This window comes from Myotis daubentonii, chromosome X (genome assembly GCF_963259705.1).
Source record: "Myotis daubentonii chromosome X, mMyoDau2.1, whole genome shotgun sequence".
Taxonomy (NCBI): Eukaryota; Metazoa; Chordata; class Mammalia; order Chiroptera; family Vespertilionidae; genus Myotis; species Myotis daubentonii.
Window position 1 is genome coordinate 101,238,988 of NC_081861.1, and position 17,730 is coordinate 101,256,717.

At 39.4% G+C, this 17,730-nt stretch overlaps 1 pseudogene; it reads right to left on the minus strand.

The window, feature by feature from the left end:
- Positions 1 to 7,203: 7,203 nt before the first annotated feature.
- Positions 7,204 to 17,438, minus strand: LOC132223573 (tripeptidyl-peptidase 2-like; annotated as a pseudogene).
- Between the last annotated feature and the right edge of the window lie 292 nt (positions 17,439 to 17,730).

Below are 17,730 nucleotides of genomic sequence, written 5' to 3' on the forward strand. Positions count from 1 at the left end.
TGGATCTCTAAGGAGGTGCTAATCTAGCCTCTGCCTGAGGCTGCCCAGCAGGAGCTCAGCTGTGAAGCAATACGAGTTGCCTTGGGACCTTGGGTCAGCTGCAGTTTGTTAGGTAATTTTCAGATTGCAAAGGTCCAGGCCTTTCATATGCAAAAGCCAGCACACAGCTTGGGCAGGGTGGGCAGGGGTCCCAGGGGATCAACAGGGCAGAGCAAGAAACTATGGCTGCCCTCAGAGGCCCTGCTTCTCAGTCTCCCAGCAATCTCTGCAAGCACCTCCGAGAGAAAGCTGCCCTCGAGTTGCGACCGATGCCAGACAGTCCAGTTTCTCCCATATGAGACTGGGTCCCCAGAGACTCACCTGGAAAGGGAGCTCAGAGCTTGAGACTCCCTACCGATTGAAAAAGACAACCATGTCCTCAGCTTCCAGCCCTCTCGTGTGCACTTCCATACCTCTGTACTTTACTTCCACACCGCAACTCCTCTGAGTCTCGGTATGCTTTTCTCTTTCCTTCTAGTTGTAGAATTTCCACATAGCCAGCCTTCTTGTAGTTCTGGATGATGTCTGTTCCGTCTTTTAGTTGTATTCTTGAAGTGGTTGTGCTAAGCAGCAATCTCCGGTGTTTACCTATACCCCCATCTTGGTTTTCTCCAAATTTTTCTTCTTCCTATCTGTAATACTTTAAACAATAAAATAAAATTTAAAAAAAGAATAAAAATGGTGTTGGGAAAATTGAACAGATACATGCAAAAAAAATGAAACTAGACCACCATCTTACACGATACACAAAAATATACTCAAAGTGGATAAAGGACTTAAACATAAGATGAGAAACCATAAAAATACTAAAGGAATCCACAGACAGCAAAACCTCAGACATATGCTGAAGCAATATCTTCACCAATACAGCACTTAGGGTAATGGAAACTAAAGATGAAATAAATAAATGGGACAACTTCAAAATAAAAAGCTTCTGCACAGCAAAAGAAACCATCAACAAAAACAACAGGTAAGCACACTGCATGGAAGAACATATTTGCCAATGTTATCTCTGATAACCTTTTAATCTCCCATATTTACAGGGAACTCATACAACTTAAGAAAAGGAAGATAAACAACCCAATCAAAAAATGGGCAAAGGGCCTAAATAGAATCTTTTCTAAACAGGACATACTGAAGGCCAAGCGACATATGGAAACATTCCCAAAGTCCCTAATTATCCAAGAGATGCAAATCAAAATGACAATGAGGTACCATCTCACACCTATCAGAATGGCTAGCATCAACAAAGGACAAGTGCTGGCGAGGATGCGGAGAAAAAGGAACCCTCTTGCACTGCTGGTGGGAATGAAGACTGATGCAGCCACTGTGAAAAACAGTATGGAGTTTCCTCAGAAATTAAAAATGGAACTCCCATTTGACCCAGTAATCCCACTTCTAGGAATATATCCCAAGATATCAGAAGCACCCATCAGTAAGGATATATGCACCCCTATGTTCATAGTAGCACAATTTACAATAGCTAAGATTTGGAAACAGCCTAAGTGCCCCTCAGCAGATGAGTGGATTAGAAAACTATGGTATATCTACACAATGGAATAATAGGCTGCTATAAAAGAGAAATAACTCTTACTATTTGCAAGAACATGGATAGACCTGGACAGCATTATGCTAAGTGAAATAAGCCAGTCAGAGAAATATAAATAGCACATGATCTCACTCATTTGTGGAATATAATGAACAACATAAACTGATGAACAAAAATAGAGCCAAAAAATTTAGAATATACTAGAAGTAATTCTGTTATTTGCAGATTTTTAATATTTCCTACAACTTTTGTTATATTATACTATGTTGGTACAGTTTGGGTAATATTAAATTTAAAATCTTTTTTCTTGAAATATTAATGGTTATTGCATGTAATATTACTATATTTTAAATCATTTTTTCTTGAAATATTAATATTTATTGAGTTTAAATGGCTAATTATTTTGTATCTACAATCTGGTAATAGATTTATTTTGTATATTGTTAAAAATAAAAAAAAAAGATTAAAAATGGCAACAAACAGTCCTAGCTGGTTTGGCTCAGTGGATAGAGCGTCGGCCTGTGGACTGAAGGGTCCCAGGTTCAATTCCAGCCAAGGGCACATGCCTGGGTTGCAGGCTCGATCCCCAGTGGGGGACATGCAGGAGGCAGCCGATCAATGATTCTCTCTCATCATTGATGTTTCTATTTCTCTATCCCTCTCCCTTCCTCTCTAAAATCAATAAAAATTTTTTTAAAAAATCAAAAAAATGGCAACAAACAACTACCTATCAATAATAACCTTAAACAAAAATGGATGAAATGCTCTAATAAAAAAACATCAGGTGGCTAAATGCATAAGAAAACATGGTCTATGTATGTGCTATCTACAAGAGACCCACCTCAGAACAAAGGAATCACACAGAATGAAAATGAAGGGATGGAAAAAGAATTCTTCAGGCAAATGAAAATGAAAAAAACAAAAACAAAACAAAACAGCTGGGGTATCAATACTTATATCTGACAAAATAGACCTCAAAGTGAAGGTCATAACAAGAGATAAGAAAGGCCACTTCATAATACTAAAGGGATTAATACAACAAAGGATATAACTCTGGTAAACATATATATACCCAATATAAGAGCACCTAAATACATTCAAAAAGTTCTGAAGGATATCAAGGGAGAGGTCAACAGCAATGCAATCACAGTAGAGGCATTTTATACCTCATTGACATCACTGGATAAAACTTCTAGACCAAAAACAAACAAACAAACAAAAAAACAACCCAAATAAACAGGTCAGATGGAACTAATTGACATATTGAGAACATTTCACCCCAAAGTTATTAAATATAAACTAAAGGCCCAGTGCACAAAATTCATGCATTCGGTGGGGGAGTCCCTCAGCATGGCCTGTGCCTTCTCGCAGTCAGGGAGCCCTAGGGGGATGTCCAGCAGCCTTGAGCCCAGCTTCTGGATGAGTGGAACTCCCCCTGGTGGTCAGTGCACATCATAGCGACCAGGCATTCCACCCATTGGTCAATTTGCATATTATCCTTTTATTATATAGAATTCTTCTCAAGAGCACATTTGACATTTTCAAAGTTACACCACATATTAGGACACAGGTTGTCTCTAAAATTCAAGAAGTTTTAATACAGATCAAGCATCATCTCAGACAACAATGCCATAAACTAGAAAATCAACTACAATAAAAACAATAAAAAAATCAAACACATGGAGGTGAAATAGCATGCTATAAAACAATTAATGGGTTACCAAAGAGATCAAAGAATAAATTTAAAAAAAAACCTGGAAAAAATGACAATGAAAACACAATCCAAAATCTATGGGATACAGTGAAGGCAATCCTGAGAGGGAATTTCATAGCACTACAGGCCTAACTCAAAAAACAAACAAACAAAAAACTGGTAATGAGTTATCTAACCTTGCAATTTAAAGAATTAGAAATGGAGCGACAAGAAAAGCCAAGAGTAAGTACTAGGAAGGAAATAATAAAGATCAAGAGTGGAAATAAATGACATAGAGACTAAATATACAATACAAAAGATCAATATATCCAAGAGCTTGTTCTTTGAAAGAATAAAAAAGGTTGATGAATCTTTAGCTAGGCTCACCAAGAAACAAAGAGAGATGACCTAAATAAACAAAATCAGAACCACAGAAATACAAAAAATTGTTAAAAAAAAATACTATGAAGAACTCAATTTCAACTAACTGGACACCCTAGATGAAATGGACATATTCCTAGAAAAATACAAACTTCCAAAACTCAATCAGGAAGAATTATAGCACCTGAATAGGCCCATAACTACTTATTAAATTGAAGCAGTAATCAAAACACTTCCAGTAAACAAAAGCCCTGGTCTGGATGGCTTCAGAGGGGAGTTTTACCAAACATTCAAAGAAGTAACACCTACCCTACTCAGACTATTGCAAAAAATTCAAGACGAAGGAACCTTCCCAAGCTCTTTCTATGAAGTCAGCATTACCTTAATCCCCAAACCTGATAAAGACACTAAAAAGAAAGAGAATTATAGGCCAATATTTATGATGAACATAGATGCTAAAATCCTGAACAAAATATTAGCAAATTGCATCCAGCAATACATTATAAAGATCATACACCATGACCAAGTGGGATTTATTCCAGGATGCAAGGCTAGTACAATATCCCCAAATCAATAAATGTGAATCATCGCATAAACAAATTGAGAGATAAAAATCACATGATCATATCAACTTATACAGAAAAGGCATTTGAAAAAATCCAACACCCTTTATTAATAAAAACTCTCAGCAAAGTGGGAATAGAGGGATCATATCTAAACATAATAAAAGCCTTATATGAGAAACCTACAGCCAACATCATACTCAATGGACAAATACTAAAACCATTTTTCCCTAAGACCAGGAACAAGACAGGGATGCCCACTTTCACCTCTCCTGTTCAACATAGAATTGGAAGTGCTAGCCACAGCTATCTGACAAGAACAAATAATGAAAGACATCCAAATTGGCGAAGAAGAAGTAAAACTCATTATTTGCAGATGACATGATATTGTACATATAAAAAACTAAAAACTTCATCAAAAACCTACTAGATTTAATAAACAAATTCGGCAATGTAGCAGGATATAACATTAACACCCAGAAATCTATGGCATTTTTATACACCAATAATGAACTCAGAGAAACAGAAATTTTTTTTAAAAAATTCCATTTACCATTGCAACAGAAACATTGAGGTACCTAGGAATAAGCTTAACTAAAGAGTTAAAAGACCTGTACTTGAAAGCTACAGGATGTCAAACAAAGAGATACAGGAAGATATACACAACTGGAAGAATATACTGTGTTCATGTATTGGTAGAGTCAACATCATTAAAATGTCCATACTGCCCAAAGAAATCTACAGCTTCATTGCAATCCCCATTAAAATACCAATGGCATATTTCAGAGACCTAGAAAATAGTCTCTGAAAATTTATATGGAATAAAAACTGACCCTGAATAGCTGCAGCAATCCTGAGAAAGAAGTACAAAGTTGGAGGGATCACAATATCAGATATCAGGTTATATTACTAAGCCACGGTTCTAAAACTGCCTGGTACTGGCACAAGAACAGACATATATACCAATGGAACTGAACAGAGAACCCAGAAATCCACCCAAGCCATTACGCTCAATTAATATTTGACAAAGGGGGCAAGAGCATACAATTGAGTCAAGATAGTCTCTTCAATAAATTGTGTTGGGAAAATTGGAAAGATACATGCAAAAAAATGAAACTTATCATCTAAGAGATGCAAATAAAAATTACAATGAGGTACCACCTCACACCTCTCAGAATGGCTATCATCAACACTTCAACAAATGATAAGTGCTGGCGAGGATGTGGAAAAAAGGGAATCCTTATACACTGTTGGTGGGAATGCAGACTGGTGCAGCCCCTGTGGAAAACACTATGGGATTTCCTCAAAAATTTAAAAATGGAACTCCTATTTGACCCAGTAATTCCACTTCTAGGAATATATCCCAAGAAATCAGAAACACCAATCAGAAATAATATATATACTCCTATGTTCATAGCAGAGCAATTTACAATAGCTATGTTTTGGAAACAGCCTAAGTGACCATCAGCAGATGAGTGGATTAAAAACCTATGGTCAATCTACCAAATGGAATACTACAGTGTGGTAAAAAAGAAATAACTCTTACCATTTGCAAGAGCATTTATGGACCTAGAGAGGATTATGCTAAGGGAAATAAGCCATTCAGATAGGTAATTATCACATGATCTCACTCATCTGTGGAATATAAGAAACAACATAAACCAATAAACAAAAATAGACCTGGAGACATAGAAGCATGGAACACATCATCAAACCTTAGGGGGGAGGCAGGGGCTGGTGGGCAGAGGGAGGGGAGGTTGGGTGGGTAAAAGGACAAGCAAAGAACTTGTATGTTTATAAGCATAACCAATGGACATAGGCAAAAGGTGGTGAAGCCCTGGGCTGGGGGCGGGGGCTGGCTGAGGTCAGTGGAGGAAAAGGGGACATATGTAATATTTTCTACATTAAAGAATTTTTTAAAAAGAAAAATTTTAAAAAAAATCAGAACTAATAAATGGATCCAGAAAAGTTTCAGGACACAAGATAAATAAAAATCAATCATATTTCAATATACTTTCACTGAACAATATAATTTTTTTGAAACATGCCATTTACAATAGCAGAAGAAGAATAGAAATAAACTTAACAAATGTGTACTCTAAAAATTACAAAAAATAAAAGAAATGAGAATATCTAAATAAATGGAAAATAACCCATGCTCATAGAGCAAAAAATTTAATATTGTTAAAATGGCAATACTTCAGAAAATGATCTACAAATTCAAAACAATCCCTATCAGAATCTCAACTGAGTTTTTTTCACGCAGAAATTGTTTTAGTCATTCTAATCGTTTTCCATGTGGTAAACTTATTGTTTGGTTTAGTTTAATGTATGATTAATAATTATGATTCCAAAGATAGTTAAAAATATAAATTATTGGATAAGTGATACTGTCTACAGTAAGGCACAGACTCAATATATTTTTAACTTACTTCACACTGACATTATTTGTATCAATATTTTTAAGTCAACTAATCAAATGCAGCTAGTCATACTAGTAATATATAATTTCATTATGTTTAAATATATAGCAAGATTTCTACTCCTTGCTTTTTTCCAAAGCACTTGGTTAGACACCATTGATCCTAATGTTTATTAGAAAGAAATCTTTCTAGATTTTCTGATAATCTTGTGAGAACTTCAGCACGCTTCAGTCATTATTCATTTTACAGACAAAATCTAACTCTTTACCTTAAAAAGGAACCACAAAACTGATACATAGTGTATTTGTAAGTAACTTGACTTTAAATCATTATTGTTGAAAGTATTACATATGTCACCTTTTTTATCCCCATTGACCTCTTCTAGCCCACCCCCACAACCCATCCCCAGGCTTCACCACACTATTATCTGTGTCTGTAGGTTATGCATGTATGCATACAAGTTCTTTGGTTGATATCCTCCAACCCACCTACCCACCCTTGCCTTCCCTCTGTAACTTGAATTTAATATAAAATAACTATTTCACAGGTTCATGTTCAGTCTTGGTTCAAGTCTTGAATGTAGTATAAAGCCAGCCAGCTGAGATCTTTGTAGAAATTGACAGTTTGATTCTAAAATTCATATAGAATTTCAAGGGAAATTTCAAGGGAACAGCCAAGAAATTCTGAAAATGAAGAATAAAGTAGGGTGTCAATACTACTTAATAAGGAAATAAGAGTATCTTCAACAAATTGTTCTACCACAGGGTAGCCACATGCAAAAGAATGTAATTGAACTCTTAGCTTTACTTATTCAAAAATTAACTCAAGATACATCAAAGCACTACTAGTAAAAGAGCAAAACCTATGAAATTCTTAGAAGAAAACATAGGAGTAAATCCACATGACCTTGGATTTTACAAAAGTACATACAACAACAACAAAAAACTGAATGTCATAAAAATTAAAAACTTGTGCTTCCAAGGTACTATGAAAAAATAAAAGGCAATCCACAGAATAATAGAAATATTTGCAAGTCATATATCTGATAATGTATTTATATCTAAAACATATAAAGAACTCTTACAACTCAATAATCAAAAGAGATAACACAAATAAAAAGGGGGCGAAGGTTATGAATAGACATTTCTCTAAAGATCTATACATAATAAATAAGCACACAAAAAGATTCTTTTCATTTCTATATTAAAATTCAAAATAAAGAAATCTATAGAAACAAAAAGTAGATTAGTGATTGTTTAAGGCTGAAAGTGTGGAGGAAGAGGGAGGTAATAGCTAAAGAGTGCAGGGTTTCTTTTTGAGGTGATGAAAATGTTCTAAAATGGATTGTGGTATTGGTTGCACGTACCTATGAATATACTAGAAGTCATTGAATTGTAAACTTTAAATGGGTAGATTTTATTATACGTAATTATGTGGAAATAAAGCTGTTTTTAAAAACAAGCTAAAGGATTTGTTGTTTAACTAGAGGCCCAGTGAACAAAAAATTTGTGCACTCGGAGGGGGGGGGTGTTCCTCAGCCAGACCTGTGCCCTCTCACAGTCTGGGACCCCTCAGGGGATGACCACCTGCTGGCTTAAGCCCGCTCCCCAGGGGATTGGGCCTAAGCTGGCAGTCAGACATCCCTCTGGTAGTCCAGAAGCCCTTGGGGGATGTCCACTTGCCAGCAGGGAGCAGACCTAAGCTGCAGTCAGACATCCTTAGTACTGCTGAGGAGACGGGAGAGGCTCCCACCACCACCGCTGTGCTGGCAGCCATCAGCCTGGCTTGTGGTTGAGCAGACCTCCCCCATGTGGGAGCACACTGACCACCAGAGGGCAGCTCCTACAATTAAGCGTCTGCCCCCTGGTGGTCAGTGTGTGTCATAGGACCAGTCATTCCCAGTCTTTCTGCTGTTAGGGTCAGTTTGCATATTACCCTTTTACTATATAGGATAGAGGCCTGGTGCATGGGTGGGGGCTGGCTGGTTTGCCCTGAAAGGTGTCCTGGATCAGGGTGGGGGTCCCACTGGGGTGCCTGGCCAGCCTGGGTGAGGGGCTGATGGCTGTTTGCAGCTGGTCACACAGCCTTCAGGGTGGGGGTCCCCACTGGGTTGCCTGGCCAGTCTGGGTGAGGGGCTGAGGTCCGTTTTCAGGCTGGCCAAGCCCCCCCCAGCGTCAGAAACTCCCAGCCTCTCCTTTTTTTCTTTCTTTTTTTATTCTGAGATTTATTTACCTTCTATAGTTGAAACTTTGTAGCCTTGAGTGGAGCTCAGAGCCAGCCAGAGCGGGCAGGAAGCTTGGTTTCCTCCATTGCCAGGGGCAACCCAAGCCTCCTGCTTGCTCCAGCTCCATGGCCATGGCCGGCTGAAAGCAGGTATCTGGGGTTTATTTATCTTCTATAATTGAAACTTTGTTGCCTTGAGTGGAGCTCAGAGCCGGCTGCAGCAGGCAGGAAGCTTGGCTTCCTCCATCACTGGAGCAACCAAGCCTCCTGCTCACTCCAGCTCCGTGGGCTGCCATCTTGGTTGGGTTAATTTGCATATAGTTGCTCTGGTTGGCTGGTGGGTGTGGCTTAAGGCATAACAGCCCTAACAGTCAATTTGCATGTTTGTCTTTTATTAGATTAGATGGGTAGAGTTTTAGTTTTACAATATTAAATAGTTCTGGCCATAGATGGTGGTGATGGTTGCAAAATATAATGAATGTATTTAATACCTCTGAACTGCATACTTAAAAAATAGTTTTGATAGCAAAGTGTATGTTATGTGTATTTTACCACAATAAAACATAGGAAAAAATCTAAGGAAAAAAACAAGCAGAAAGAAAAAATCCTACCATCTTATCATTTGATGCAGAAAAAGCATTTCACAAATTTCAACTCTTTTATGATGAATACTCTCAGAAAAAAATAGGAATAAAATAAACTACTTCATTTTTTAATCCTCACCTGAGGAGTGAGGATATTTTTTCCATTGATTTTTAAATAGTGGAAGAGATGGGCGGGGGAGGGAGAGAGAGAGAGAGAGAGAGAGAGAGAGAGAGAGAGAGAGAGAGAAACATTGATGCGAGAGAGACACATCAATTGGTTGCCTCCCAGATGTACCCAGATGGGGGGCAGGGATTGAGTCTGCAACCCAAGCAAGTGATTTTGACCAGGAATCAAACCCGTGAGCCTCCAATGCACAGGCCGACACTCAAACCACTGAGAAACACTGACCCAGGTGAAAACTGCTTCAAATTGATAAAGTTCTGCTACACACACACACACACACACACACACACACACACACACACACTGGTGAAAGATGGAATGTTTTCCCCTTAAGATTGGTAACAATGCAAGGATGTCTACACTCAACTCTCTTATTCAACATAGTACTGAAAATTCTAGCCAGTTTAATAAAGTAAGAATAGCTAAAGCAATGTGGGGGGGGGGGGGCGGGACTTGGGTGGAATGACTTGACCCACCATTAAGACTGATTAACTGATTATATAGCCACAGTAATCAAAAGTGTGTGGTATTGGTGGAGTTATAAATACATAAATCAATGGAACAATCTAGAGAATCCAGAAATAGATCCACACAAACATGCCCAATGTTATGCAACATTTAAAGACTTCAATTAAGAAAGGTATAGACAAATTGTGCTAGATCAATTAGATATCCATAGACAAAAAAAAATTATCCTCACTTTTTAAAAAATTTAAATTCTTTATTGTTTAAAATATTACTTATGTCTCATTTCCCCTCCCCTGACCTCTCCCTGGTCACTCTCATCCCCCAGCACATGCCCTCACCACCCTAGTGTCTATGTCCATTGAATATGCTTATATGCACGCATACAAGTCCTTTGGTTGATCTCTTACCTCCCGGGGCTTCCCTCCGAGGTTTGGTTGTCTGTTCAATGCTTCCATGTCTCTGGATCTATTTTTGTTCATCAGTTTATGTTGTTCACTAGAGGCCCGGTGCACAAAAATTTGTGCACTCTGTGGGGAGGGGGGGTCCCTCAGCCTGGCCTGTGCCCTCTCGCAGTCTGGGACCCCTCGGGAGATAACGACCTGCTGGCTTAGGCCTGATCCAGGGTGGCAGAGAGCAAGCCCAATCCCTAGGTGCAGCCCCTGGTCGGGCTCAGAGCAGGGCCGATTGGGGAGTTGGGGCGCCGCCCCCTGTCATGCACAGAGCAGGGCGATCAGGAGGTTGTGATGCCACCCTCAGTCATGCTCAGGGTAGGGCCGATTGGGGGGTTGGGGCACCGTCCTCTGTCACACTCAAGGCAGGGTCGAGGTTGTGATGACACCCTCAGTCATGCTCAGGGTAGGGCCGATTAGGAGGTTGCGGCACCACCCCCTGTCATGCACAGAGCGGGGCCAATCACGGGGTTAGGGCGCTGCCCCCTGTCACTCACAGAGCAGGGCCCATCAGGGGGGTTGGGGCTCTGTACCCTGTCAAGCACAGAGCAGGGCCAATCAGGGGATTGGGGCGCTTCCCCCTGTCACGCACAGAGCAGGGGCCATCAGGGGGTTGGGGCACCGCCCTCTATCACCCACAGAGCAGGGCCGATCAGGGGGTTGGGCACCGCCACTCTCACACTCAGGGCAGGGCTGATCAGGGGGTTGGGGTGCCTTCCCCTGTCAGGAACAGAGCAGGGTGGATAGGGAGGTTGTGGCCCCTCATCCTGTCACACACAAACCCAAAGGGCGATCAGGGGGTTTGGGCGCTGCCCCCTGTCACGCTGATCCTGGTGCCGGGAGGCCTCGAGGCTCCACTGATCCCGATGCTGGGAGGCATATTACCCTTTTACTATATAGGGTTGAGGCCTGGTGCATGGGTGGGTGCTGGCTTGTTTTCCCTGAAGGGTGCCCTGGATCAGGGTGGGGGTCCCCACTGTGGTACCTGGCCAGCCTGGGTGAGGGCATGATGGCTGTTTGCAGATGGTCACACATCCTTCAGGGTGGGGGTCCCCACTGTGGTGCCTGGCCAGCCTGGGTAAGGGGACGATGGCTGTTTGCAGCTAGTCACACACCCTTTAGGGTGGGGGTCCCCACAGGGGTGCCTGGCCAGTCTGGGTGAGGGGCTGATGGCTGTTTGCAGGCTGGGGGTGACTGAAGCTCCCAACCGCTCCTTTTTTTCTTTTATTTTTTTTTATTCTGGGCCAGCTTTAGCTTTGAGGCTTGGCTCCAGCTCTTAGGCCTCCACTGCTGAAAGTAGGTTTCTGGCCTTTGCTTACAATGTTGCGATCCTGCTGGCTGAAGCCCGGCGGACTAAAGTGGGTTTCTGGGGTTTTGTTTAGCTTCTATATTTGTTACATAGTTGCTTAGAGTTGCAGCGGCCTGCGGGGAAAGTTGGAGTCCTCCGTCACTGAAGCAAGCAAGCCTCATGTCAGTTTCAAGCTGCCTGGCTGCTGGCCGCCATCTTGGCTGGCAGTTAATTTGCATATTGCCCTGATTAGCCAATGGGAAGGGTAGCGGTCGTATGCCAATTACCATGTTTCTCTTTTATTAGATAGGATTATATTCCACAAATGAGTGAGATCACATAATACTTACCTTTCTCCAATTGGCTTATTTCGCTTAGCATAATGCTCTCCAGGTCTATCCATGCTATTGTGAATAGTAAGTTCTTTCTTTTTTATAGCTGCATATTATGACATTGTGTAACTGTGCCACAGTTATTTTATCCACTCATCAGCTGATGAGCACTTAAGCTGTTTCCAAATCTTAGCTATTGTAATTTGTGCTGCTATGAACATAGGGGTGCATATATCCTTTCTGATTGGTGTTTCTGATTTCTTGGGATATATTCCTAGAAGTGGAATTACTGGGTCAAATGGGAGTTCCGTTTTTAATTTTTTGAGGAAACTCCATACTGTTTTCCACAGTGGCTGTATAAGTCTGCATTCCCACCAGCAGTGCACGAGGGTTTCTTTTTCTCCATATCCTTGCCAGTACTTGTCCTTTGTTGATTTGTTAATGATAGCCATTCTGATAGGTGTGAGATGGTACCTCATTGTCATTTTGATTTGCCTCTCTTAGATGATTAGTGACTTTGAGCTTTATTTTATATGTCTCTTTTCCTTCTGTATGACCTCTTTTGATAAGTGTCTATTTAGGCAGTTTGCCCATTTTTTTTTATTTGGATTGTTTATCTTCTTTTTGTTAGGTTGTATGAGTTCCCTATAAATTTTGGAGATTAAACCCTTATGGAATATAACATTGGCAAATATGTTCTCCTTTGCAATGGGCTCTCTGTTTTGTTGATGGTTTCTTTTGCTGTGCAGAATATTTTTATTTTGATGTAGTCCCATTTGTTTACTTTCTCCTTAGTTCCCATTGTCCTAAGAGCTGTATAGGTAAAGATATTGCTATGACATATGTCTGATATTTTGATGCCAACGGATTCTTCTAAGATTTTTATGGTTTCCTGTCTTACATTTAAGTCCTTTATCCATTTGGAGTTTATTTTTGTGTATGGTGTAAGTTGGTGGTCTAGTTTTCTCTTATGGCATAAATCTGTCCAATTATCCAACACCTTTATTGAAGAGACTGTCTTGACTCCATTGTATGCTCTTGCCTCCTTTGTCAAATATTAATTGAGCATAATGTCTTGGGTTGATTTCTGGGTTCTCTCTTCTGTTACATTCATCTATATGTCTGTTCTGGTGCCAGAACCAGGCAGTTTTGAGAATAGTGGATTTGTAATATAGCTTAATATCTGGTATTGCAATCCCACCAACTTTGTTCTTCTTTCTCAAGATTGCTGCAGCTATTTGGGGCTTTTTAAATTCTATATAAATTTTTGGAGAGTTTGTTCTAGGTCTGTGAAATATACCATTGGTATTTTAATGGGAATTGCATTGAATCTATAGATTGCTTTGGGTAGTATGGCCATTTTAATGATGTTGATACTACCAGTCCATGAACTCGATATATCCTTCACTTGTTCATATGTTTCTCTATCTCTCTTTTCAATGTCCTTTAGTTTTCTGAATACAGGCCTTTTACCTCCTTAGTTAAGTTTATTCCTACGTATCTTAATTTTTACTGAAATGGTAAATTGGATTGTTTTTTTTTAGTTTCTCTTTCTGTGACTTCTTTATTGGTGTATAAAATGCCATAGATTTCTGGGTGTTAATTTAGTATCCTGCTACATTGCTAAATTTATTTATTAAGGCTAGTAATTTTTTAATGGAGTCTTTAGGATTTTCTATGTACAATATCAAGTCATTTGTGAATAATGACAGTTTTAATTCTTCTTTTCCAAATTGGATGCCTTTTATTTCTTCTTCTTGTCTGATCGCTATGGCTAGCACTTCCAGTACTATGTTGAACAGGAGTGGTGAGAGTGGGCATCCCTGTCTTGTTCTTGTTCTTAGGCAAAATGGTTTTAGTTTTTTCACATTGAGTATGATGTTGGCTGTAGGTTTATCTTATAAGGCTTTTATTATGTTGAGATATGATCCCTTTATACCAACTTTGCTGAGAATTTTTATCTAGACAGGGTATTGTATTTTGTCAAATTCTTTTTCTGCATCAATTAATATGATTTTTATCTCTCATTTTGTTTATGTGATGTATCACATTTATTGATTTGCAGATATTGTATCATCCTTGCATCCCCGGAATAAATCCTACTTGGTCATGGTGTATGATATTTCTAATGTAATGCTGGATCTGATTTGCTAGAATTTTGTTCAGGATTTTAGCATCTATGTTCATTAAGGATATCGGCCTGTAACTCTCTTTCCTTTTAGTGTTTTTATCTGGTTTTGGAATTAGGGTAATTTTGGATTCATAGAAACAGGTTGGAAGTGTGTCTTCCTCTTGAATTTTTTGGAGTAGTCTGAGGAGGATAAGTTTCAGTTCTTCTTTGAATGTTTTGTAAAACTCCAATGTATAGCTATCCAGTCTGGGTCTTTTGTTTGCTGGAGGATTTTTTATTACTGCTTCAATTTCATAAGCAGTTATTGGCCTATTCAGTGTTTTTTCTTCTTCCTGATTGAGTTTTGGAAGCTTGTATTTTTCTAAGAAAAATACATGATCTCACTCATATGTGGAATATAATGATCAACAGAATTTGATGAACCATAACAGATACAGAGGCAAAGGGAAAGGGAGGCGGTTAGAGAGGAACCAAAGGACTTGTATGCATGCCATATTTGCATAACCAATGGATAAAGACACTGGGGTGGTCTGGCCTTGCCAAAGGTGGGATGGCTGGGTCGCCGGGGGGAGGGGAGGTCAATTGGGGAAAAAGGAGACTTATGTAAAACTTTAGACAATAAATAACAATTAAAGTCTTGGTTCTCATTTAATAATACACAATAATCAAGAGCATACATGATGGGGAGCCAGTTTTCAGTAAAAGATGCACAATGGGTCCATCCAAGTAACTTCATCAGTTGAATACATTTTTTCCAGTTTTCTTTTGTTGGCTTTTCTTCCACAAGTTTAGTTGCAAATTTAAGGCCTCTCCCATACATTTTATTTACTAATGCATGCTTGCATGCAAATGTCAAAACATTATTGTCGAAAAGATCAATCCATTTTGTAGTTTCCCAAAAAGTTTCTGTCAGAGAATCCAAAGTACTTTCTTCTTCTCTTCCTCCTGCATCACTTGAAACAGCTCATCTTGATCCTGTGCTTGAAGAAGATGGTCATCCAGGGCACATCCTTTTCTACACAGGGCATCTACTAGGGTGGATTATTGTTTACCCATGTCATTTTTTATAGTAGCTGCATCAGGCCTGGGGTCAGTCTTCATAGCAATATAAACTGCGAGGGCCATTTGATCTATATGAGAAATAACAGCATTTTCAGCTTCAACAATTTCATTAAGTCTTTTCATTCATTCCTTTTCAGCATCCAACTGATGAAGTTGTGCAACATATAGAGGAAGATAATTAGGATATGTTTCTTTCAATTCATTATAAATGTCATTAGAATCCAGCTTGGTCATCCATTGAATTTTAAGATCTTGTAATGCTTCAGTAAACTCTTCTTTGAAATCTTTCTCTTTTTCTAAATTTTTGTCTTTATCTTTGCTGTCATTCTTAGTCTTTGTTGGTGGAGATATTAGATAGTAATGAACAGAGATTATATCCACTTTCTTTCCAAGTTCAGTCTTTGACAATGTTAAGGATCCTGCAAAGTAGCATCCAGGTCCTGCCCCTTTAGGTATTTTGTCATCAGGTAAGGAAGTAACAAAGAATGGCTGGTTATATTTGGGTGGTAATGTCAAATTACTCGATTTCTTCTTTCCTAGAAGTGCAAGGCTATGATTTTCATGAATATCTAAGCTCAAGGTATTAGACAACCTATAAAAAACAATAAATGGAAGATCTGTAAGATGTTCCAAATCACTGAATTGCTCATGACAAATCTGTAGACGAATTGTATAATCTCCTTTCTCCAGTTTCATCGAATACTTATGTGGATAGGCATCACCTGAACCCATTTGTCTTTTAGACTGGTCAAAGATGATCCACAGTTGGCTGTCAAATTCTGATTCATATACTAATTCACAAAGTAGTGGGCAGCTTGGAGTTACTTCCCCACTTTTGGATGAAAGTTATAGGTAAGGATTATTTCATAAAGTTGACAATTATTTGGCAAAACATCTCTTGATCCTAAAGGTTTTGTTTTTGCACTCAGTGGGTATATTGTTTGGACCCAGCTCTTCAAAGTTATGCAGGGAGCCAGAGCTTCATATTTCAAGGAGGACTGAATATCAAAATGGTTGATTCCTTCTGATGCATGAATGTTTAACTGAGGAGCGGTACACACTATCATATGGAAAGAAATGGTGTAATCAATATTGACATCAGTAAGACTAGCCCACCAATGGATAATGCAAAATTCAATTGCTTTCCCACTTAAGACAGAAAAAGCTTCAGTCAGTGTTCCTTTTTCTGGAAGGGAACAAACTTATAGAATTTATGGCTTCGATATGCTCTTTGCTTCACAAATTGTACTGCATACAGAATAAACTTGGCCAACACCTCAAAAGAACAAGAACACACTGTAACTTCAGCCCATGTTGCTCCCTCAGGAACCTCAACAAAATGCACCATCTCAGCTGTGCCAAAAGAGCTATATTCTTGGGCTTCTTTTTAGTTTCTCAATACAGTAGATTTACTCAAGTCCCCATCTTCATTTGAATCAATGCAGGCTCTCCAGACTTCACCATCGTGCCATACCAAGCAGTCATATACAGGGCTAGGATCACTATATTTTTTCTCAAAAGAATTTAGCCATTCCACTTGACTTTGAAGCTCCTCTTTGATTAGTTTATTTACTTGAGAAAGGCAATTGTTTGCAACATCAAATTCTTCTTGTTTTCTACAAGCTTCTGCCAGGGCCATTCTGTGAACAGGGTCCCAGGTTTTTTCCTTCAGTTCTTTCTGTATCCTTTCCTTGAGAGCCTTTGGATAGAAGTCGTAGCCATTTTTTATGCTAATATGATATCTGCCTGAAGGATTTGTCCAGCTTGCAAGAATCTGATGCACTCTTCCTGAAAGGCCAATAATTTCACTATTTTTTGGCTCTACTACTACTGCAGTATTCATATCATCACTTCCTGTTGTGTCAATGATATCAACAAGTTTTGGTTTTCCATCAGATGTAACCTGCATGCCCGGGGGCCCAGGGTCAACCCCCGTGTCCAGGACGGCGATGAGCACTCCCTACCCCTCATACATCGGGTAGCAACAGAGGAAAAAATGCTGCCCCAGTCTCTTCCTTGGGCAGCAGGCCGTGGAAGGAGAAGGGCTCCTCAGTGGCAGTGGCGGCCATGAACGCAGGCTGGAGGATGGGGAAAAGGCAAATTGCCAGGCTGCGCAGAAGATAGGTGCGAGCAGGTTAGATAATTTATTACCATTTTTTCTTTTTTCTTTTTTGAGGTAGGCCTATGAACTTCCCTCCCAGGATTGCTTTCACTATGTCTCATTGATTTTGCATTGTTTTGTTTTCATTGTCATTTGTTCCCAGGATGTTTCTTATTTCTTCTTTGATCTCTTTGGCAACATAATCATTGCTTAATAACATACTATTTAGCTTCCAATTTTTATTTTTTATTTTAGATGAT